Genomic DNA, 20,952 nt, shown 5'->3' with positions numbered 1-20,952 from the left:
GCTGTCCCCAAACGGTATCAAACCAACACCCACGGGAAGCTGTAAGCATAGAGGACATGCCTGCACCCCATTGGACTTACCTGTGTGGGTTAAATCCGGGTTATTTGACAACCTATGGCGGTGATGGTTCTGCTCAGGCAGAGCAGTGCTGATGCTCCTCATAAAGCTGTCGCTGCTGTGAAGGTTCTAGGTGACATCACAAATCCCTTTGGTTACATACACAACAAAGCTGGGTTGTTGTTGTTTACACTCTGCAAGGCCTGTGGAAGTGAGTGACATCATAGCACTGTAGTTCTGAGGGTTCAAGATGGATGCAACAATCTCCTGTTGCTTCTATGAAGGCCGTAATAGACGACATCACCAAACAGCTCCATAGTCACATACACAGCAAAGGAGAGATGTTGTTTACACCTAGTGATGTCAGTGGTATTGAGTGACATCACAGCACAGTGCTAAGGCTCCTGGGCCTGGACACAGCAGCGGCTGCAATATCTCAACGGAGAATACGTTTATATCTATATGTGTGTGTGCGCATATATATATATATATATATATATATATATATATATATATATATATATTTCTCCGCCGAAATCACTTTTAAACCCATTTCCACCTTTTTTTCCCTTCTCTTCCTCTTACTTTTTTTTCACGTTTTTTTACGTTTTTCTCCTTTTCGCCTCTTTTCTGGGCGTATTATTCTTCTTTTTCTTCTTTTTTTTCGTCTAATGCATACCCCATCAGTGCAGCAATGCTTATTCAATACCGCCAGCAGATGGAGACACTGGGGGATAATTTTCTAAGGATTTATACTGATTTTTCCTGTCTGAATTTGTCGCACAGAAAGTTGCAGGCCAAATATGTGTGACATTTCTGCGACTTTAGCTTCTAGAGCATTTTTACAACATTATACATAGGTGCTGAATACATAAAAAGCGACTGTTCAGCGACAGACAAGTCGCATCGGCTGAAAGTAGGCCAGAATGTCAGTCCATGTTGGAGCAGGTTTAGATACAGTCTAAAGCATAGATCTCAAAGTCTGTGCACAGAATTTAGCAAGGGCCTCGCACCTTCTGATGCATCAGGTAGGTGCACAATAGCATAGCCTAACCCTCTGTACTTTGGTCTATATTGATGCGGGACATAGACAGCCAGCTGATGACCAATCCATTAGTGCAATGGATGGCTGGAAGCATTTGTCTTTGCCTTTGCAATACCACAGAAGCAATGCATGGTCAATGTACAGCAATGACACACCTGTGTGAACAGCCAGGAGACCCCCCCCCCCCCATGTTATGTTACATAGTTACATAGTTAGTACGGTCGAAAAAAGACATATGTCCATCACGTTCAACCAGGGAATTAAGGGGTAGGGGTGTGGCGCGATATTGGGGAAGGGATGAGATTTTATATTTCTTCATAAGCATTAATCTTATTTTGTCAATTAGGAACATTCAGCACCCACCCGCTATCAAGGCAGCTGCCTATCATGTCATGCCCTACCTGCACAGGTGTGCTGGCTACTCAAATGATCCAATTAAGGAGGCCATTTAGTCAGCAGCAGCAGAAGTCCTGTGCCTGGACGCTCCAACAGGGGCCAGACACAAGCAGAAGCAGAAGCAGCAGAAGCAGCAGCAGCACCACCTTTTGTTTTTTGGCTGCAGCAGCAGCAAGGCCCACAGGGCTGGCTAGCTGGCTAGCCAGCAAGCAGGTAGCAATGAAAGTAGGAATCTTTCTTTTTAACCCTGTAAGGGGGTGGTGCACTGTACCCGAAGATACTGCCATATCGGGTCAATGCATAGGGCGACGGAAGCAAGCTTCGAAATCGGCCCCCGTTCTCAAAAATCCATTTAATATATGGTCCCCAGATAGGGGACGTATCAGATATTAAACTGATAAGAACAGATACTACACTTGATCTTAGCCAAAAGGCCGAGAAGCGATAACCGTGAAAGGGGCGGGCCCAACAAGGTCCCCTTCATGGGCACTATCACTGCTTGCTGTCAGGGAGGCTGCCAGACAATTTTCCATGCACACTCTGGGCTGGGGGGCAGTCAACCACCAGTACACACAGCAGAACCTAAACCCATACCATTATTGCTAAGCAGCAAGACAGGGGCCCATTGCACTCCCACGGGGCCTTTTTAAATGCAATCCATAACCCGGATTTGCCAGGAACCCTTCTTACTCCTCCTACTTGCATGTGACACTGGGCTTAGGATCTGCATAGGAAACACACACACAAGCACACACCTACCTTTGTTGCCTGCAGATGCCTCCTTGGCTGTCCCCAAACGGTATCAAACCAACACCCACGGGAAGCTGTAAGCATAGAGGACATGCCTGCACCCCATTGGACTTACCTGTGTGGGTTAAATCCGGGTTATTTGACAACCTAGGGCGGTGATGGTTCTGCTCAGGCAGAGCAGTGCTGATGCTCCTCATAAAGCTGTCGCTGCTGTGAAGGTTCTAGGTGACATCACAAATCCCTTTGGTTACATACACAACAAAGCTGGGTTGTTGTTGTTTACACTCTGCAAGGCCTGTGGAAGTGAGTGACATCATAGCACTGTAGTTCTGAGGGTTCAAGATGGATGCAACAATCTCCTGTTGCTTCTATGAAGGCCGTAATAGACGACATCACCAAACAGCTCCATAGTCACATACACAGCAAAGGAGAGATGTTGTTTACACCTAGTGATGTCAGTGGTATTGAGTGACATCACAGCACAGTGCTAAGGCTCCTGGGCCTGGACACAGCAGCGGCTGCAATATCTCAACGGAGAATACGTTTATATCTATATGTGTGTGTGCGCATATATATATATATATATATATATATATATATATATATATTTCTCCGCCGAAATCACTTTTAAACCCATTTCCACCTTTTTTTCCCTTCTCTTCCTCTTACTTTTTTTTCACGTTTTTTTACGTTTTTCTCCTTTTCGCCTCTTTTCTGGGCGTATTATTCTTCTTTTTCTTCTTTTTTTTCGTCTAATGCATACCCCATCAGTGCAGCAATGCTTATTCAATACCGCCAGCAGATGGAGACACTGGGGGATAATTTTCTAAGGATTTATACTGATTTTTCCTGTCTGAATTTGTCGCACAGAAAGTTGCAGGCCAAATATGTGTGACATTTCTGCGACTTTAGCTTCTAGAGCATTTTTACAACATTATACATAGGTGCTGAATACATAAAAAGCGACTGTTCAGCGACAGACAAGTCGCATCGGCTGAAAGTAGGCCAGAATGTCAGTCCATGTTGGAGCAGGTTTAGATATAAAGCATAGATCTCAAAGTCTGTGCACAGAATTTAGCAAGGGCCTCGCACCTTCTGATGCATCAGGTAGGTGCACAATAGCATAGCCTAACCCTCTGTACTTTGGTCTATATTGATGCGGGACATAGACAGCCAGCTGATGACCAATCCATTAGTGCAATGGATGGCTGGAAGCATTTGTCTTTGCCTTTGCAATACCACAGAAGCAATGCATGGTCAATGTACAGCAATGACACACCTGTGTGAACAGCCAGGAGACCCCCCCCCCCCCATGTTATGTTACATAGTTACATAGTTAGTACGGTCGAAAAAAGACATATGTCCATCACGTTCAACCAGGGAATTAAGGGGTAGGGGTGTGGCGCGATATTGGGGAAGGGATGAGATTTTATATTTCTTCATAAGCATTAATCTTATTTTGTCAATTAGGAACATTCAGCACCCACCCGCTATCAAGGCAGCTGCCTATCATGTCATGCCCTACCTGCACAGGTGTGCTGGCTACTCAAATGATCCAATTAAGGAGGCCATTTAGTCAGCAGCAGCAGAAGTCCTGTGCCTGGACGCTCCAACAGGGGCCAGACACAAGCAGAAGCAGAAGCAGCAGAAGCAGCAGCAGCACCACCTTTTGTTTTTTGGCTGCAGCAGCAGCAAGGCCCACAGGGCTGGCTAGCTGGCTAGCCAGCAAGCAGGTAGCAATGAAAGTAGGAATCTTTCTTTTTAACCCTGTAAGGGGGGTGGTGCACTGTACCCGAAGATACTGCCATATCGGGTCAATGCATAGGGCGACGGAAGCAAGCTTCGAAATCGGCCCCCGTTCTCAAAAATCCATTTAATATATGGTCCCCAGATAGGGGACGTATCAGATATTAAACTGATAAGAACAGATACTACACTTGATCTTAGCCAAAAGGCCGAGAAGCGATAACCGTGAAAGGGGCGGGCCCAACAAGGTCCCCTTCATGGGCACTATCACTGCTTGCTGTCAGGGAGGCTGCCAGACAATTTTCCATGCACACTCTGGGCTGGGGGGCAGTCAACCACCAGTACACACAGCAGAACCTAAACCCATACCATTATTGCTAAGCAGCAAGACAGGGGCCCATTGCACTCCCACGGGGCCTTTTTAAATGCAATCCATAACCCGGATTTGCCAGGAACCCTTCTTACTCCTCCTACTTGCATGTGACACTGGGCTTAGGATCTGCATAGGAAACACACACACAAGCACACACCTACCTTTGTTGCCTGCAGATGCCTCCTTGGCTGTCCCCAAACGGTATCAAACCAACACCCACGGGAAGCTGTAAGCATAGAGGACATGCCTGCACCCCATTGGACTTACCTGTGTGGGTTAAATCCGGGTTATTTGACAACCTATGGCGGTGATGGTTCTGCTCAGGCAGAGCAGTGCTGATGCTCCTCATAAAGCTGTCGCTGCTGTGAAGGTTCTAGGTGACATCACAAATCCCTTTGGTTACATACACAACAAAGCTGGGTTGTTGTTGTTTACACTCTGCAAGGCCTGTGGAAGTGAGTGACATCATAGCACTGTAGTTCTGAGGGTTCAAGATGGATGCAACAATCTCCTGTTGCTTCTATGAAGGCCGTAATAGACGACATCACCAAACAGCTCCATAGTCACATACACAGCAAAGGAGAGATGTTGTTTACACCTAGTGATGTCAGTGGTATTGAGTGACATCACAGCACAGTGCTAAGGCTCCTGGGCCTGGACACAGCAGCGGCTGCAATATCTCAACGGAGAATACGTTTATATCTATATGTGTGTGTGCGCATATATATATATATATATATATATATATATATATATATATATATATATATTTCTCCGCCGAAATCACTTTTAAACCCATTTCCACCTTTTTTTCCCTTCTCTTCCTCTTACTTTTTTTTCACGTTTTTTTACGTTTTTCTCCTTTTCGCCTCTTTTCTGGGCGTATTATTCTTCTTTTTCTTCTTTTTTTTCGTCTAATGCATACCCCATCAGTGCAGCAATGCTTATTCAATACCGCCAGCAGATGGAGACACTGGGGGATAATTTTCTAAGGATTTATACTGATTTTTTCCTGTCTGAATTTGTCGCACAGAAAGTTGCAGGCCAAATATGTGTGACATTTCTGCGACTTTAGCTTCTAGAGCATTTTTACAACATTATACATAGGTGCTGAATACATAAAAAGCGACTGTTCAGCGACAGACAAGTCGCATCGGCTGAAAGTAGGCCAGAATGTCAGTCCATGTTGGAGCAGGTTTAGATACAGTCTAAAGCATAGATCTCAAAGTCTGTGCACAGAATTTAGCAAGGGCCTCGCACCTTCTGATGCATCAGGTAGGTGCACAATAGCATAGCCTAACCCTCTGTACTTTGGTCTATATTGATGCGGGACATAGACAGCCAGCTGATGACCAATCCATTAGTGCAATGGATGGCTGGAAGCATTTGTCTTTGCCTTTGCAATACCACAGAAGCAATGCATGGTCAATGTACAGCAATGACACACCTGTGTGAACAGCCAGGAGACCCCCCCCCCCCCCCCATGTTATGTTACATAGTTACATAGTTAGTACGGTCGAAAAAAGACATATGTCCATCACGTTCAACCAGGGAATTAAGGGGTAGGGGGTGTGGCGCGATATTGGGGAAGGGATGAGATTTTATATTTCTTCATAAGCATTAATCTTATTTTGTCAATTAGGAACATTCAGCACCCCACCCGCTATCAAGGCAGCTGCCTATCATGTCATGCCCTACCTGCACAGGTGTGCTGGCTACTCAAATGATCCAATTAAGGAGGCCATTTAGTCAGCAGCAGCAGAAGTCCTGTGCCTGGACGCTCCAACAGGGGCCAGACACAAGCAGAAGCAGAAGCAGCAGAAGCAGCAGCAGCACCACCTTTTGTTTTTTGGCTGCAGCAGCAGCAAGGCCCACAGGGCTGGCTAGCTGGCTAGCCAGCAAGCAGGTAGCAATGAAAGTAGGAATCTTTCTTTTTAACCCTGTAAGGGGGTGGTGCACTGTACCCGAAGATACTGCCATATCGGGTCAATGCATAGGGCGACGGAAGCAAGCTTCGAAATCGGCCCCCGTTCTCAAAAATCCATTTAATATATGGTCCCCAGATAGGGGACGTATCAGATATTAAACTGATAAGAACAGATACTACACTTGATCTTAGCCAAAAGGCCGAGAAGCGATAACCGTGAAAGGGGCGGGCCCAACAAGGTCCCCTTCATGGGCACTATCACTGCTTGCTGTCAGGGGACAATTTTCCATGCACACTCTGGGCTGGGGGGCAGTCAACCACCAGTACACACAGCAGAACCTAAACCCATACCATTATTGCTAAGCAGCAAGACAGGGGCCCATTGCACTCCCACGGGGCCTTTTTAAATGCAATCCATAACCCGGATTTGCCAGGAACCCTTCTTACTCCTCCTACTTGCATGTGACACTGGGCTTAGGATCTGCATAGGAAACACACACACAAGCACACACCTACCTTTGTTGCCTGCAGATGCCTCCTTGGCTGTCCCCAAACGGTATCAAACCAACACCCACGGGAAGCTGTAAGCATAGAGGACATGCCTGCACCCCATTGGACTTACCTGTGTGGGTTAAATCCGGGTTATTTGACAACCTATGGCGGTGATGGTTCTGCTCAGGCAGAGCAGTGCTGATGCTCCTCATAAAGCTGTCGCTGCTGTGAAGGTTCTAGGTGACATCACAAATCCCTTTGGTTACATACACAACAAAGCTGGGTTGTTGTTGTTTACACTCTGCAAGGCCTGTGGAAGTGAGTGACATCATAGCACTGTAGTTCTGAGGGTTCAAGATGGATGCAACAATCTCCTGTTGCTTCTATGAAGGCCGTAATAGACGACATCACCAAACAGCTCCATAGTCACATACACAGCAAAGGAGAGATGTTGTTTACACCTAGTGATGTCAGTGGTATTGAGTGACATCACAGCACAGTGCTAAGGCTCCTGGGCCTGGACACAGCAGCGGCTGCAATATCTCAACGGAGAATACGTTTATATCTATATGTGTGTGTGCGCATATATATATATATATATATATATATATATATATATATATATATATATTTCTCCGCCGAAATCACTTTTAAACCCATTTCCACCTTTTTTTCCCTTCTCTTCCTCTTACTTTTTTTTCACGTTTTTTTACGTTTTTCTCCTTTTCGCCTCTTTTCTGGGCGTATTATTCTTCTTTTTCTTCTTTTTTTTCGTCTAATGCATACCCCATCAGTGCAGCAATGCTTATTCAATACCGCCAGCAGATGGAGACACTGGGGGATAATTTTCTAAGGATTTATACTGATTTTTCCTGTCTGAATTTGTCGCACAGAAAGTTGCAGGCCAAATATGTGTGACATTTCTGCGACTTTAGCTTCTAGAGCATTTTTACAACATTATACATAGGTGCTGAATACATAAAAAGCGACTGTTCAGCGACAGACAAGTCGCATCGGCTGAAAGTAGGCCAGAATGTCAGTCCATGTTGGAGCAGGTTTAGATACAGTCTAAAGCATAGATCTCAAAGTCTGTGCACAGAATTTAGCAAGGGCCTCGCACCTTCTGATGCATCAGGTAGGTGCACAATAGCATAGCCTAACCCTCTGTACTTTGGTCTATATTGATGCGGGACATAGACAGCCAGCTGATGACCAATCCATTAGTGCAATGGATGGCTGGAAGCATTTGTCTTTGCCTTTGCAATACCACAGAAGCAATGCATGGTCAATGTACAGCAATGACACACCTGTGTGAACAGCCAGGAGACCCCCCCCCCCCCCCATGTTATGTTACATAGTTACATAGTTAGTACGGTCGAAAAAAGACATATGTCCATCACGTTCAACCAGGGAATTAAGGGGTAGGGGTGTGGCGCGATATTGGGGAAGGGATGAGATTTTATATTTCTTCATAAGCATTAATCTTATTTTGTCAATTAGGAACATTCAGCACCCACCCGCTATCAAGGCAGCTGCCTATCATGTCATGCCCTACCTGCACAGGTGTGCTGGCTACTCAAATGATCCAATTAAGGAGGCCATTTAGTCAGCAGCAGCAGAAGTCCTGTGCCTGGACGCTCCAACAGGGGCCAGACACAAGCAGAAGCAGAAGCAGCAGAAGCAGCAGCAGCACCACCTTTTGTTTTTTGGCTGCAGCAGCAGCAAGGCCCACAGGGCTGGCTAGCTGGCTAGCCAGCAAGCAGGTAGCAATGAAAGTAGGAATCTTTCTTTTTAACCCTGTAAGGGGGTGGTGCACTGTACCCGAAGATACTGCCATATCGGGTCAATGCATAGGGCGACGGAAGCAAGCTTCGAAATCGGCCCCCGTTCTCAAAAATCCATTTAATATATGGTCCCCAGATAGGGGACGTATCAGATATTAAACTGATAAGAACAGATACTACACTTGATCTTAGCCAAAAGGCCGAGAAGCGATAACCGTGAAAGGGGCGGGCCCAACAAGGTCCCCTTCATGGGCACTATCACTGCTTGCTGTCAGGGAGGCTGCCAGACAATTTTCCATGCACACTCTGGGCTGGGGGGCAGTCAACCACCAGTACACACAGCAGAACCTAAACCCATACCATTATTGCTAAGCAGCAAGACAGGGGCCCATTGCACTCCCACGGGGCCTTTTTAAATGCAATCCATAACCCGGATTTGCCAGGAACCCTTCTTACTCCTCCTACTTGCATGTGACACTGGGCTTAGGATCTGCATAGGAAACACACACACAAGCACACACCTACCTTTGTTGCCTGCAGATGCCTCCTTGGCTGTCCCCAAACGGTATCAAACCAACACCCACGGGAAGCTGTAAGCATAGAGGACATGCCTGCACCCCATTGGACTTACCTGTGTGGGTTAAATCCGGGTTATTTGACAACCTATGGCGGTGATGGTTCTGCTCAGGCAGAGCAGTGCTGATGCTCCTCATAAAGCTGTCGCTGCTGTGAAGGTTCTAGGTGACATCACAAATCCCTTTGGTTACATACACAACAAAGCTGGGTTGTTGTTGTTTACACTCTGCAAGGCCTGTGGAAGTGAGTGACATCATAGCACTGTAGTTCTGAGGGTTCAAGATGGATGCAACAATCTCCTGTTGCTTCTATGAAGGCCGTAATAGACGACATCACCAAACAGCTCCATAGTCACATACACAGCAAAGGAGAGATGTTGTTTACACCTAGTGATGTCAGTGGTATTGAGTGACATCACAGCACAGTGCTAAGGCTCCTGGGCCTGGACACAGCAGCGGCTGCAATATCTCAACGGAGAATACGTTTATATCTATATGTGTGTGTGCGCATATATATATATATATATATATATATATATATATATATATATATATTTCTCCGCCGAAATCACTTTTAAACCCATTTCCACCTTTTTTTCCCTTCTCTTCCTCTTACTTTTTTTTCACGTTTTTTTACGTTTTTCTCCTTTTCGCCTCTTTTCTGGGCGTATTATTCTTCTTTTTCTTCTTTTTTTTCGTCTAATGCATACCCCATCAGTGCAGCAATGCTTATTCAATACCGCCAGCAGATGGAGACACTGGGGGATAATTTTCTAAGGATTTATACTGATTTTTCCTGTCTGAATTTGTCGCACAGAAAGTTGCAGGCCAAATATGTGTGACATTTCTGCGACTTTAGCTTCTAGAGCATTTTTACAACATTATACATAGGTGCTGAATACATAAAAAGCGACTGTTCAGCGACAGACAAGTCGCATCGGCTGAAAGTAGGCCAGAATGTCAGTCCATGTTGGAGCAGGTTTAGATACAGTCTAAAGCATAGATCTCAAAGTCTGTGCACAGAATTTAGCAAGGGCCTCGCACCTTCTGATGCATCAGGTAGGTGCACAATAGCATAGCCTAACCCTCTGTACTTTGGTCTATATTGATGCGGGACATAGACAGCCAGCTGATGACCAATCCATTAGTGCAATGGATGGCTGGAAGCATTTGTCTTTGCCTTTGCAATACCACAGAAGCAATGCATGGTCAATGTACAGCAATGACACACCTGTGTGAACAGCCAGGAGACCCCCCCCCCCCCCATGTTATGTTACATAGTTACATAGTTAGTACGGTCGAAAAAAGACATATGTCCATCACGTTCAACCAGGGAATTAAGGGGTAGGGGTGTGGCGCGATATTGGGGAAGGGATGAGATTTTATATTTCTTCATAAGCATTAATCTTATTTTGTCAATTAGGAACATTCAGCACCCACCCGCTATCAAGGCAGCTGCCTATCATGTCATGCCCTACCTGCACAGGTGTGCTGGCTACTCAAATGATCCAATTAAGGAGGCCATTTAGTCAGCAGCAGCAGAAGTCCTGTGCCTGGACGCTCCAACAGGGGCCAGACACAAGCAGAAGCAGAAGCAGCAGAAGCAGCAGCAGCACCACCTTTTGTTTTTTGGCTGCAGCAGCAGCAAGGCCCACAGGGCTGGCTAGCTGGCTAGCCAGCAAGCAGGTAGCAATGAAAGTAGGAATCTTTCTTTTTAACCCTGTAAGGGGGTGGTGCACTGTACCCGAAGATACTGCCATATCGGGTCAATGCATAGGGCGACGGAAGCAAGCTTCGAAATCGGCCCCCGTTCTCAAAAATCCATTTAATATATGGTCCCCAGATAGGGGACGTATCAGATATTAAACTGATAAGAACAGATACTACACTTGATCTTAGCCAAAAGGCCGAGAAGCGATAACCGTGAAAGGGGCGGGCCCAACAAGGTCCCCTTCATGGGCACTATCACTGCTTGCTGTCAGGGAGGCTGCCAGACAATTTTCCATGCACACTCTGGGCTGGGGGGCAGTCAACCACCAGTACACACAGCAGAACCTAAACCCATACCATTATTGCTAAGCAGCAAGACAGGGGCCCATTGCACTCCCACGGGGCCTTTTTAAATGCAATCCATAACCCGGATTTGCCAGGAACCCTTCTTACTCCTCCTACTTGCATGTGACACTGGGCTTAGGATCTGCATAGGAAACACACACACAAGCACACACCTACCTTTGTTGCCTGCAGATGCCTCCTTGGCTGTCCCCAAACGGTATCAAACCAACACCCACGGGAAGCTGTAAGCATAGAGGACATGCCTGCACCCCATTGGACTTACCTGTGTGGGTTAAATCCGGGTTATTTGACAACCTATGGCGGTGATGGTTCTGCTCAGGCAGAGCAGTGCTGATGCTCCTCATAAAGCTGTCGCTGCTGTGAAGGTTCTAGGTGACATCACAAATCCCTTTGGTTACATACACAACAAAGCTGGGTTGTTGTTGTTTACACTCTGCAAGGCCTGTGGAAGTGAGTGACATCATAGCACTGTAGTTCTGAGGGTTCAAGATGGATGCAACAATCTCCTGTTGCTTCTATGAAGGCCGTAATAGACGACATCACCAAACAGCTCCATAGTCACATACACAGCAAAGGAGAGATGTTGTTTACACCTAGTGATGTCAGTGGTATTGAGTGACATCACAGCACAGTGCTAAGGCTCCTGGGCCTGGACACAGCAGCGGCTGCAATATCTCAACGGAGAATACGTTTATATCTATATGTGTGTGTGCGCATATATATATATATATATATATATATATATATATATATATATATATATATTTCTCCGCCGAAATCACTTTTAAACCCATTTCCACCTTTTTTTCCCTTCTCTTCCTCTTACTTTTTTTTCACGTTTTTTTACGTTTTTCTCCTTTTCGCCTCTTTTCTGGGCGTATTATTCTTCTTTTTCTTCTTTTTTTTCGTCTAATGCATACCCCATCAGTGCAGCAATGCTTATTCAATACCGCCAGCAGATGGAGACACTGGGGGATAATTTTCTAAGGATTTATACTGATTTTTCCTGTCTGAATTTGTCGCACAGAAAGTTGCAGGCCAAATATGTGTGACATTTCTGCGACTTTAGCTTCTAGAGCATTTTTACAACATTATACATAGGTGCTGAATACATAAAAAGCGACTGTTCAGCGACAGACAAGTCGCATCGGCTGAAAGTAGGCCAGAATGTCAGTCCATGTTGGAGCAGGTTTAGATACAGTCTAAAGCATAGATCTCAAAGTCTGTGCACAGAATTTAGCAAGGGCCTCGCACCTTCTGATGCATCAGGTAGGTGCACAATAGCATAGCCTAACCCTCTGTACTTTGGTCTATATTGATGCGGGACATAGACAGCCAGCTGATGACCAATCCATTAGTGCAATGGATGGCTGGAAGCATTTGTCTTTGCCTTTGCAATACCACAGAAGCAATGCATGGTCAATGTACAACAGCCAGGAGACCCCCCCCCCCCCCCCATGTTATGTTACATAGTTACATAGTTAGTACGGTCGAAAAAAGACATATGTCCATCACGTTCAACCAGGGAATTAAGGGGTAGGGGTGTGGCGCGATATTGGGGAAGGGATGAGATTTTATATTTCTTCATAAGCATTAATCTTATTTTGTCAATTAGGAACATTCAGCACCCACCCGCTATCAAGGCAGCTGCCTATCATGTCATGCCCTACCTGCACAGGTGTGCTGGCTACTCAAATGATCCAATTAAGGAGGCCATTTAGTCAGCAGCAGCAGAAGTCCTGTGCCTGGACGCTCCAACAGGGGCCAGACACAAGCAGAAGCAGAAGCAGCAGAAGCAGCAGCAGCACCACCTTTTGTTTTTTGGCTGCAGCAGCAGCAAGGCCCACAGGGCTGGCTAGCTGGCTAGCCAGCAAGCAGGTAGCAATGAAAGTAGGAATCTTTCTTTTTAACCCTGTAAGGGGGTGGTGCACTGTACCCGAAGATACTGCCATATCGGGTCAAGGCATAGGGCGACGGAAGCAAGCTTCGAAATCGGCCCCCGTTCTCAAAAATCCATTTAATATATGGTCCCCAGATAGGGGACGTATCAGATATTAAACTGATAAGAACAGATACTACACTTGATCTTAGCCAAAAGGCCGAGAAGCGATAACCGTGAAAGGGGCGGGCCCAACAAGGTCCCCTTCATGGGCACTATCACTGCTTGCTGTCAGGGAGGCTGCCAGACAATTTTCCATGCACACTCTGGGCTGGGGGGCAGTCAACCACCAGTACACACAGCAGAACCTAAACCCATACCATTATTGCTAAGCAGCAAGACAGGGGCCCATTGCACTCCCACGGGGCCTTTTTAAATGCAATCCATAACCCGGATTTGCCAGGAACCCTTCTTACTCCTCCTACTTGCATGTGACACTGGGCTTAGGATCTGCATAGGAAACACACACACAAGCACACACCTACCTTTGTTGCCTGCAGATGCCTCCTTGGCTGTCCCCAAACGGTATCAAACCAACACCCACGGGAAGCTGTAAGCATAGAGGACATGCCTGCACCCCATTGGACTTACCTGTGTGGGTTAAATCCGGGTTATTTGACAACCTATGGCGGTGATGGTTCTGCTCAGGCAGAGCAGTGCTGATGCTCCTCATAAAGCTGTCGCTGCTGTGAAGGTTCTAGGTGACATCACAAATCCCTTTGGTTACATACACAACAAAGCTGGGTTGTTGTTGTTTACACTCTGCAAGGCCTGTGGAAGTGAGTGACATCATAGCACTGTAGTTCTGAGGGTTCAAGATGGATGCAACAATCTCCTGTTGCTTCTATGAAGGCCGTAATAGACGACATCACCAAACAGCTCCATAGTCACATACACAGCAAAGGAGAGATGTTGTTTACACCTAGTGATGTCAGTGGTATTGAGTGACATCACAGCACAGTGCTAAGGCTCCTGGGCCTGGACACAGCAGCGGCTGCAATATCTCACGGAGAATACGTTTATATCTATATGTGTGTGTGCGCATATATATATATATATATATATATATATATATATATATATATATATATATATTTCTCCGCCGAAATCACTTTTAAACCCCATTTCCACCTTTTTTTCCCTTCTCTTCCTCTTACTTTTTTTTCACGTTTTTTACGTTTTTCTCCTTTTCGCCTCTTTTCTGGGCGTATTATTCTTCTTTTTCTTCTTTTTTTTCGTCTAATGCATACCCCATCAGTGCAGCAATGCTTATTCAATACCGCCAGCAGATGGAGACACTGGGGGATAATTTTCTAAGGATTTATACTGATTTTTCCTGTCTGAATTTGTCGCACAGAAAGTTGCAGGCCAAATATGTGTGACATTTCTGCGACTTTAGCTTCTAGAGCATTTTTACAACATTATACATAGGTGCTGAATACATAAAAAGCGACTGTTCAGCGACAGACAAGTCGCATCGGCTGAAAGTAGGCCAGAATGTCAGTCCCATGTTGGAGCAGGTTTAGATACAGTCTAAAGCATAGATCTCAAAGTCTGTGCACAGAATTTAGCAAGGGGCCTCGCACCTTCTGATGCATCAGGTAGGTGCACAATAGCATAGCCTAACCCTCTGTACTTTGGTCTATATGATGCGGGACATAGACAGCCAGCTGATGACCAATCCATTAGTGCAATGGATGGCTGGAAGCATTTGTCTTTGCCTTTGCAATACCACAGAAGCAATGCATGGTCAATGTACAGCAATGACACACCTGTGTGAACAGCCAGGAGACCCCCCCCCCCCCCCCATGTTATGTTACATAGTTACATAGTTAGTACGGTCGAAAAAAGACATATGTCCATCACGTTCACCAGGGAATTAAGGGGTAGGGGTGTGGCGCGATATTGGGGAAGGGATGAGATTTTATATTTCTTCATAAGCATTAATCTTATTTTGTCAATTAGGAACATTCAGCACCCACCCGCTATCAAGGCAGCTGCCTATCATGTCATGCCCTACCTGCACAGGTGTGCTGGCTACTCCAAATGATCCAATTAAGGAGGCCATTTAGTCAGCAGCAGCAGAAGTCCTGTGCCTGGACGCTCCAACAGGGGCCAGACACAAGCAGAAGCAGAAGCAGCAGAAGCAGCAGCAGCACCACCTTTTGTTTTTTGGCTGCAGCAAGCAGCAAGGCCCACAGGGCTGGCTAGCTGGCTAGCCAGCAAGCAGGTAGCAATGAAAGTAGGAATCTTTCTTTTAAACCCTGTAAGGGGGGTGGTGCACTGTACCCGAAGATACTGCCATATCGGGTCAATGCATAGGCGACGGAAGCAAGCTTCGAAATCGGCCCCCGTTCTCAAAAATCCATTTAATATATGGTCCCCAGATAGGGGACGTATCAGATATTAAACTGATAAGAACAGATACTACACTTGATCTTAGCCAAAAGGCCGAGAAGCGATAACCGTGAAAGGGGGCGGGCCCAACAAGGTCCCCTTCATGGGCACTATCACTGCTTGCTGTCAGGGAGGCTGCCAGACAATTTTCCATGCACACTCTGGCTGGGGGGCAGTCAACCACCAGTACACACAGCAGAACCTAAACCCATACCATTATTGCTAAGGCAGCAAGACAGGGGCCCATTGCACTCCCACGGGGCCTTTTTAAATGCAATCCATAACCCGGATTTGCCCAGGGAACCCTTCTTACTCCTCCTACTTGCATGTGACACTACTGGGCTTAGGATCTGCATAGGAAACACACACACAAGCACACACCTACCTTTGTTGCCTGCAGATGCCTCCTTGGCTGTCCCCAAACGGTATCAAACCAACACCCACGGGAAGCTGTAAGCATAGAGGACATGCCTGCACCCCATTGGACTTACCTGTGTGGGTTAAATCCGGGTTATTTGACAACCTATGGCGGTGATGGTTCTGCTCAGGCAGAGCAGTGCTGATGCTCCTCATAAAGCTGTCGCTGCTGTGAAGGTTCTAGGTGACATCACAAATCCCTTTGGTTACATACACAACAAAGCTGGGTTGTTGTTGTTTACACTCTGCCAAGGCCTGTGGAAGTGAGTGACATCATAGCACTGTAGTTCTGAGAGGTTCAAGATGGATGCAACAATCTCCTGTTGCTTCTATGAAGGCCGTAATAGACGACAATCACCAAACAGCTCCATAGTCACATACACAGCAAAGGAGAGATGTTGTTTACACCTAGTGATGTCAGTGGTATTGAGTGACATCACAGCACAGTGCTAAGGCTCCTGGGCCTGGACACAGCAGCGGCTGCAAATATCTCAACGGAGAATACGTTTATATCTATATGTGTGTGTGCGCATATATATATATATATATATATATATATATATATATATATATATATATATTTCTCCGCCGAAATCACTTTTAAAACCCATTTCCACCTTTTTTTCCCTTCTCTTCCTCTTACTTTTTTTTCACGTTTTTTTACGTTTTTCTCCTTTTCGCCTCTTTTCTGGGCGTATTATTCTTCTTTTTCTTCTTTTTTTCGTCTAATGCATACCCCATCAGTGCAGCAATGCTTATTCAATACCGCCAGCAGATGGAGACACTGGGGGATAATTTTCTAAGGATTTATACTGATTTTTCCTGTCTGAATTTGTCGCACAGAAAGTTGCAGGCCAAATATGTGTGACATTTCTGCGACTTTAGCTTCTAGAGCATTTTTACAACATTATACATAGGTGCTGAATACATAAAAAGCGACTGTTCAGCGACAGACAAGTCGCATCGGCTGAAAGTAGGCCAGAATGTCAGTCCATGTTGGAGCAGGTTTAGATACAGTCTAAAGCATAGATCTCAAAGTCTGTGCACAGAATTTAGCAAGGGCCCTCGCACCTTCTGATGCATCAGGTAGGTGCACAATAGCATAGCCTAACCCTCTGTACTTTGGTCTATATTGATGCGGGACATAGACAGCCAGCTGATGACCAATCCATTAGTGCAATGGATGGCTGGAAGCATTTGTCTTTGCCTTTGCAATACCACAGAAGCAATGCATGGTCAATGTACAGCCAATGACACACCCTGTGTGAACAGCCAGGAGACCCCCCCCCCCCCCCATGTTATGTTACATAGTTACATAGTTAGTACGGTCGAAAAAAGACATATGTCCATCACGTTCAACCAGGGAATTAAGGGGTAGGGGTGTGGCGCGATATTGGGGAAGGGATGAGATTTTATATTTCTTCATAAGCATTAATCTTATTTTGTCAATTAGGAAACATTCAGCACCCACCCGCTATCAAGGCAGCTGCCTATCATGTCATGCCCTACCTGCACAGGTGTGCTGGTCACCTCCAAATGATCCAATTAAGGAGGCCATTTAGTCAGCAGCAGCAGAAGTCCTGTGCCTGGACGCTCCAACAGGGCCAGACACAAGCAGAAGCAGAAGCAGCAGAAGCAGCAGCAGCACACCTTTTGTTTTTGGCTGCAGCAGCAGCAAGGCCCACAGGGCTGGCTAGCTGGCTAGCCAGCAAGCAGGTAGCAATGAAAGTAGGAATCTTTCTTTTTAACCCCTGTAAGGGGGTGGTGCACTGTACCCGAAGATACTGCCATATCGGGTCAATGCATAGGGCGACGGAAGCAAGCTTCGAAATCGGCCCCCGTTCTCAAAAATCCATTTAATATATGGTCCCCAGATAGGGGACGTATCAGATATTAAACTGATAAGAACAGATACTACACTTGATCTTAGCCAAAAGGCCGAGAAGCGATAACCGTGAAAGGGGCGGGCCCAACAAGGTCCCCTTCATGGGCACTATCACTGCTTGCTGTCAGGGAGGCTGCCAGACAATTTTCCATGCACACTCTGGGCTGGGGGGCAGTCAACCACCAGTACACACAGCAGAACCTAAACCCATACCATTATTGCTAAGCAGCAAGACAGGGGCCCCATTGCACTCCCACGGGGCCTTTTTAAATGCAATCCATAACCCGGATTTGCCAGGAACCCTTCTTACTCCTCCTACTTGCATGTGACACTGGCTTAGGATCTGCATAGGAAACACACACACAAGCACACACCTACCTTTGTTGCCTGCAGATGCTCCTTGGCTGTCCCCAAACGGTATCAAACCAACACCCACGGGAAGCTGTAAGCATAGAGGACATGCCTGCACCCCATTGGACTTACCTGTGTGGGTTAAATCCGGGTTATTTGACAACCTATGGCGGTGATGGTTCTGCTCAGGCAGAGCAGTGCTGATGCTCCTCATAAAGCTGTCGCTGCTGTGAAGGTTCTAGGTGACATCACAAATCCCTTTGGTTACATACACAACAAAGCTGGGTTGTTGTTGTTTACACTCTGCAAGGCCTGTGGAAGTGAGTGACATCATAGCACTGTAGTTCTGAGGGTTCAAGATGGATGCAACAATCTCCTGTTGCTTCTATGAAGGCCGTAATAGACGACATCACCAAACAGCTCCATAGTCACATACACAGCAAAGGAGAGATGTTGTTTACACCTAGTGATGTCAGTGGTATTGAGTGACATCACAGCACAGTGCTAAGGCTCCTGGGCCTGGGACACAGCAGCGGCTGCAATATCTCAACGGAGAATACGTTTATATCTATATGTGTGTGTGCGCATATATATATATATATATATATATATATATATATATATATATATATTTCTCCGCCGAAATCACTTTTAAACCCATTTCCACCTTTATTTTCCCTTCTCTTCCTCTTACTTTTTTTTCACGTTTTTTACGTTTTTCTCCTTTTCGCCTCTTTTCTGGGCGTATTATTCTTCTTTTTCTTCTTTTTTTTCGTCTAATGCATACCCCATCAGTGCAGCAATGCTTATTCAATACCGCCAGCAGATGGAGACACTGGGGGATAATTTTCTAAGGATTTATACTGATTTTTCCTGTCTGAATTTGTCGCACAGAAAGTTGCAGGCCAAATATGTGTGACATTTCTGCGACTTTAGCTTCTAGAGCATTTTTACAACATTATACATAGGTGCTGAATACATAAAAAGCGACTGTTCAGCGACAGACAAGTCGCATCGGCTGAAAGTAGGGCCAGAATGTCAGTCCATGTTGGAGCAGGTTTAGATACAGTCTAAAGCATAGATCTCAAAGTCTGTGCACAGAATTTAGCAAGGTGCCTCGCACCTTCTGATGCATCAGGTAGGTGCACAATAGCATAGCCTAACCCTCTGTACTTTGGTCTATATTGATGCGGGACATAGACAGCCAGCTGATGACCAATCCATTAGTGCAATGGATGGCTGGAAGCATTTGTCTTTGCCTTTGCAATACCACAGAAGCAATGCATGGTCAATGTACAGCAATGACACACCTGTGTGAACAGCCAGGAGACCCCCCCCCCCCCCCCATGTTATGTTACATAGTTACATAGTTAGTACGGTCGAAAAAAAGACATATGTCCATCACGTTCAACCAGGGAATTAAGGGGTAGGGGTGTGGCGCGATATTGGGGAAGGGATGAGATTTTATATTTCTTCATAAGCATTAATCTTATTTTGTCAATTAGGAACATTCAGCACCCACCCGCTATCAAGGCAGCTGCCTATCATGTCATGCCCTACCTGCACAGGTGTGCTGGCTACTCAAATGATCCAATTAAGGAGGCCATTTAGTCAGCAGCAGCAGAAGTCCTGTGCCTGGACGCTCCAACAGGGGCCAGACACAAGCAGAAGCAGAAGCAGCAGAAGCAGCAGCAGCACCACCTTTTGTTTTTTGGCTGCAGCAGCAGCAAGGCCCACAGGGCTGGCTAGCTGGCTAGCCAGCAAGCAGGTAGCAATGAAAGTAGGAATCTTTCTTTTTAACCCTGTAAGGGGGTGGTGCACTGTACCCGAAGATACTGCCATATCGGGTCAATGCATAGGGCGACGGAAGCAAGCTTCGAAATCGGCCCCCGTTCTCAAAAATCCATTTAATATATGGTCCCCAGATAGGGGACGTATCAGTTATTAAACTGATAAGAACAGATACTACACTTGATCTTAGCCAAAAGGCCGAGAAGCGATAACCGTGAAAGGGGCGGGCCCAACAAGGTCCCCTTCATGGGCACTATCACTGCTTGCTGTCAGGGAGGCTGCCAGACAATTTTCCATGCACACTCTGGGCTGGGGGGCAGTCAACCACCAGTACACACAGCAGAACCTAAACCCATACCATTATTGCTAAGCAGCAAGACAGGGGCCCATTGCACTCCCACGGGGCCTTTTTAAATGCAATCCATAACCCGGATTTGCCAGGAACCCTTCTTACTCCTCCTACTTGCATGTGACACTGGGCTTAGGATCTGCATAGGAAACACACACACAAGCACACACCTACCTTTGTTGCCTGCAGATGCCTCCTTGGCTGTCCCCAAACGGTATCAAACCAACACCCACGGGAAGCTGTAAGCATAGAGGACATGCCCTGCACCCCATTGGACTTATCCTGTGTGGGTTAAATCCGGGTTATTTGACAACCTATGGCGGTGATGGTTCTGCTCAGGCAGAGCAGTGCTGATGCTCCTCATAAAGCTGTCGCTGCTGTGAAGGTTCTAGGTGACATCACAAATCCCTTTGGTTACATACACAACAAAGCTGGGTTGTTGTTGTTTACACTCTGCAAGGCCTTGTGAAGTGAGTGACATCATAGCACTGTAGTTCTGAGGGTTCAAGATGGATGCAACAATCTCCTGTTGCTTCTATGAAGGCCGTAATAGACGACATCACCAAACAGCTCCATAGTCACATACACAGCAAAGGAGAGAT

At 46.1% G+C, this 20,952-nt stretch overlaps 9 non-coding genes across 9 annotated transcripts; all 9 read right to left on the bottom strand.

Moving 5' to 3' along the window:
- Window positions 1-1,753: 1,753 nt before the first annotated feature.
- LOC130309114 (U2 spliceosomal RNA) lies at window positions 1,754-1,944 on the bottom strand. Its single transcript, XR_008857828.1, has one exon. It is a non-coding gene; the product is annotated as a U2 spliceosomal RNA (small nuclear RNA).
- A 2,080-nt stretch (window positions 1,945-4,024) lies between these two features.
- Window positions 4,025-4,215, bottom strand: LOC130309113 (U2 spliceosomal RNA). Its single transcript, XR_008857827.1, has one exon. It is a non-coding gene; the product is annotated as a U2 spliceosomal RNA (small nuclear RNA).
- Window positions 4,216-6,315: 2,100 nt separating this feature from the next.
- Window positions 6,316-6,506, bottom strand: LOC130309112 (U2 spliceosomal RNA). The gene has a single exon (XR_008857826.1). It is a non-coding gene; the product is annotated as a U2 spliceosomal RNA (small nuclear RNA).
- Window positions 6,507-8,591: 2,085 nt separating this feature from the next.
- LOC130309110 (U2 spliceosomal RNA) lies at window positions 8,592-8,782 on the bottom strand. Its single transcript, XR_008857825.1, has one exon. It is a non-coding gene; the product is annotated as a U2 spliceosomal RNA (small nuclear RNA).
- A 2,091-nt stretch (window positions 8,783-10,873) lies between these two features.
- LOC130309108 (U2 spliceosomal RNA) lies at window positions 10,874-11,064 on the bottom strand. The gene has a single exon (XR_008857823.1). It is a non-coding gene; the product is annotated as a U2 spliceosomal RNA (small nuclear RNA).
- Window positions 11,065-13,141: 2,077 nt separating this feature from the next.
- LOC130309132 (U2 spliceosomal RNA) lies at window positions 13,142-13,332 on the bottom strand. The gene has a single exon (XR_008857844.1). It is a non-coding gene; the product is annotated as a U2 spliceosomal RNA (small nuclear RNA).
- A 2,101-nt stretch (window positions 13,333-15,433) lies between these two features.
- Window positions 15,434-15,623, bottom strand: LOC130309133 (U2 spliceosomal RNA). The gene has a single exon (XR_008857845.1). It is a non-coding gene; the product is annotated as a U2 spliceosomal RNA (small nuclear RNA).
- Window positions 15,624-17,733: 2,110 nt separating this feature from the next.
- Window positions 17,734-17,924, bottom strand: LOC130309107 (U2 spliceosomal RNA). The gene has a single exon (XR_008857822.1). It is a non-coding gene; the product is annotated as a U2 spliceosomal RNA (small nuclear RNA).
- Window positions 17,925-20,020: 2,096 nt separating this feature from the next.
- Window positions 20,021-20,211, bottom strand: LOC130309130 (U2 spliceosomal RNA). Its single transcript, XR_008857842.1, has one exon. It is a non-coding gene; the product is annotated as a U2 spliceosomal RNA (small nuclear RNA).
- Between the last annotated feature and the right edge of the window lie 741 nt (window positions 20,212-20,952).

This window comes from Hyla sarda, unplaced genomic scaffold (assembly GCF_029499605.1).
Source record: "Hyla sarda isolate aHylSar1 unplaced genomic scaffold, aHylSar1.hap1 scaffold_1506, whole genome shotgun sequence".
NCBI lineage: Eukaryota > Metazoa > Chordata > Amphibia > Anura > Hylidae > Hyla > Hyla sarda.
This window is presented reverse-complemented; position numbering and strand designations above follow the sequence as displayed.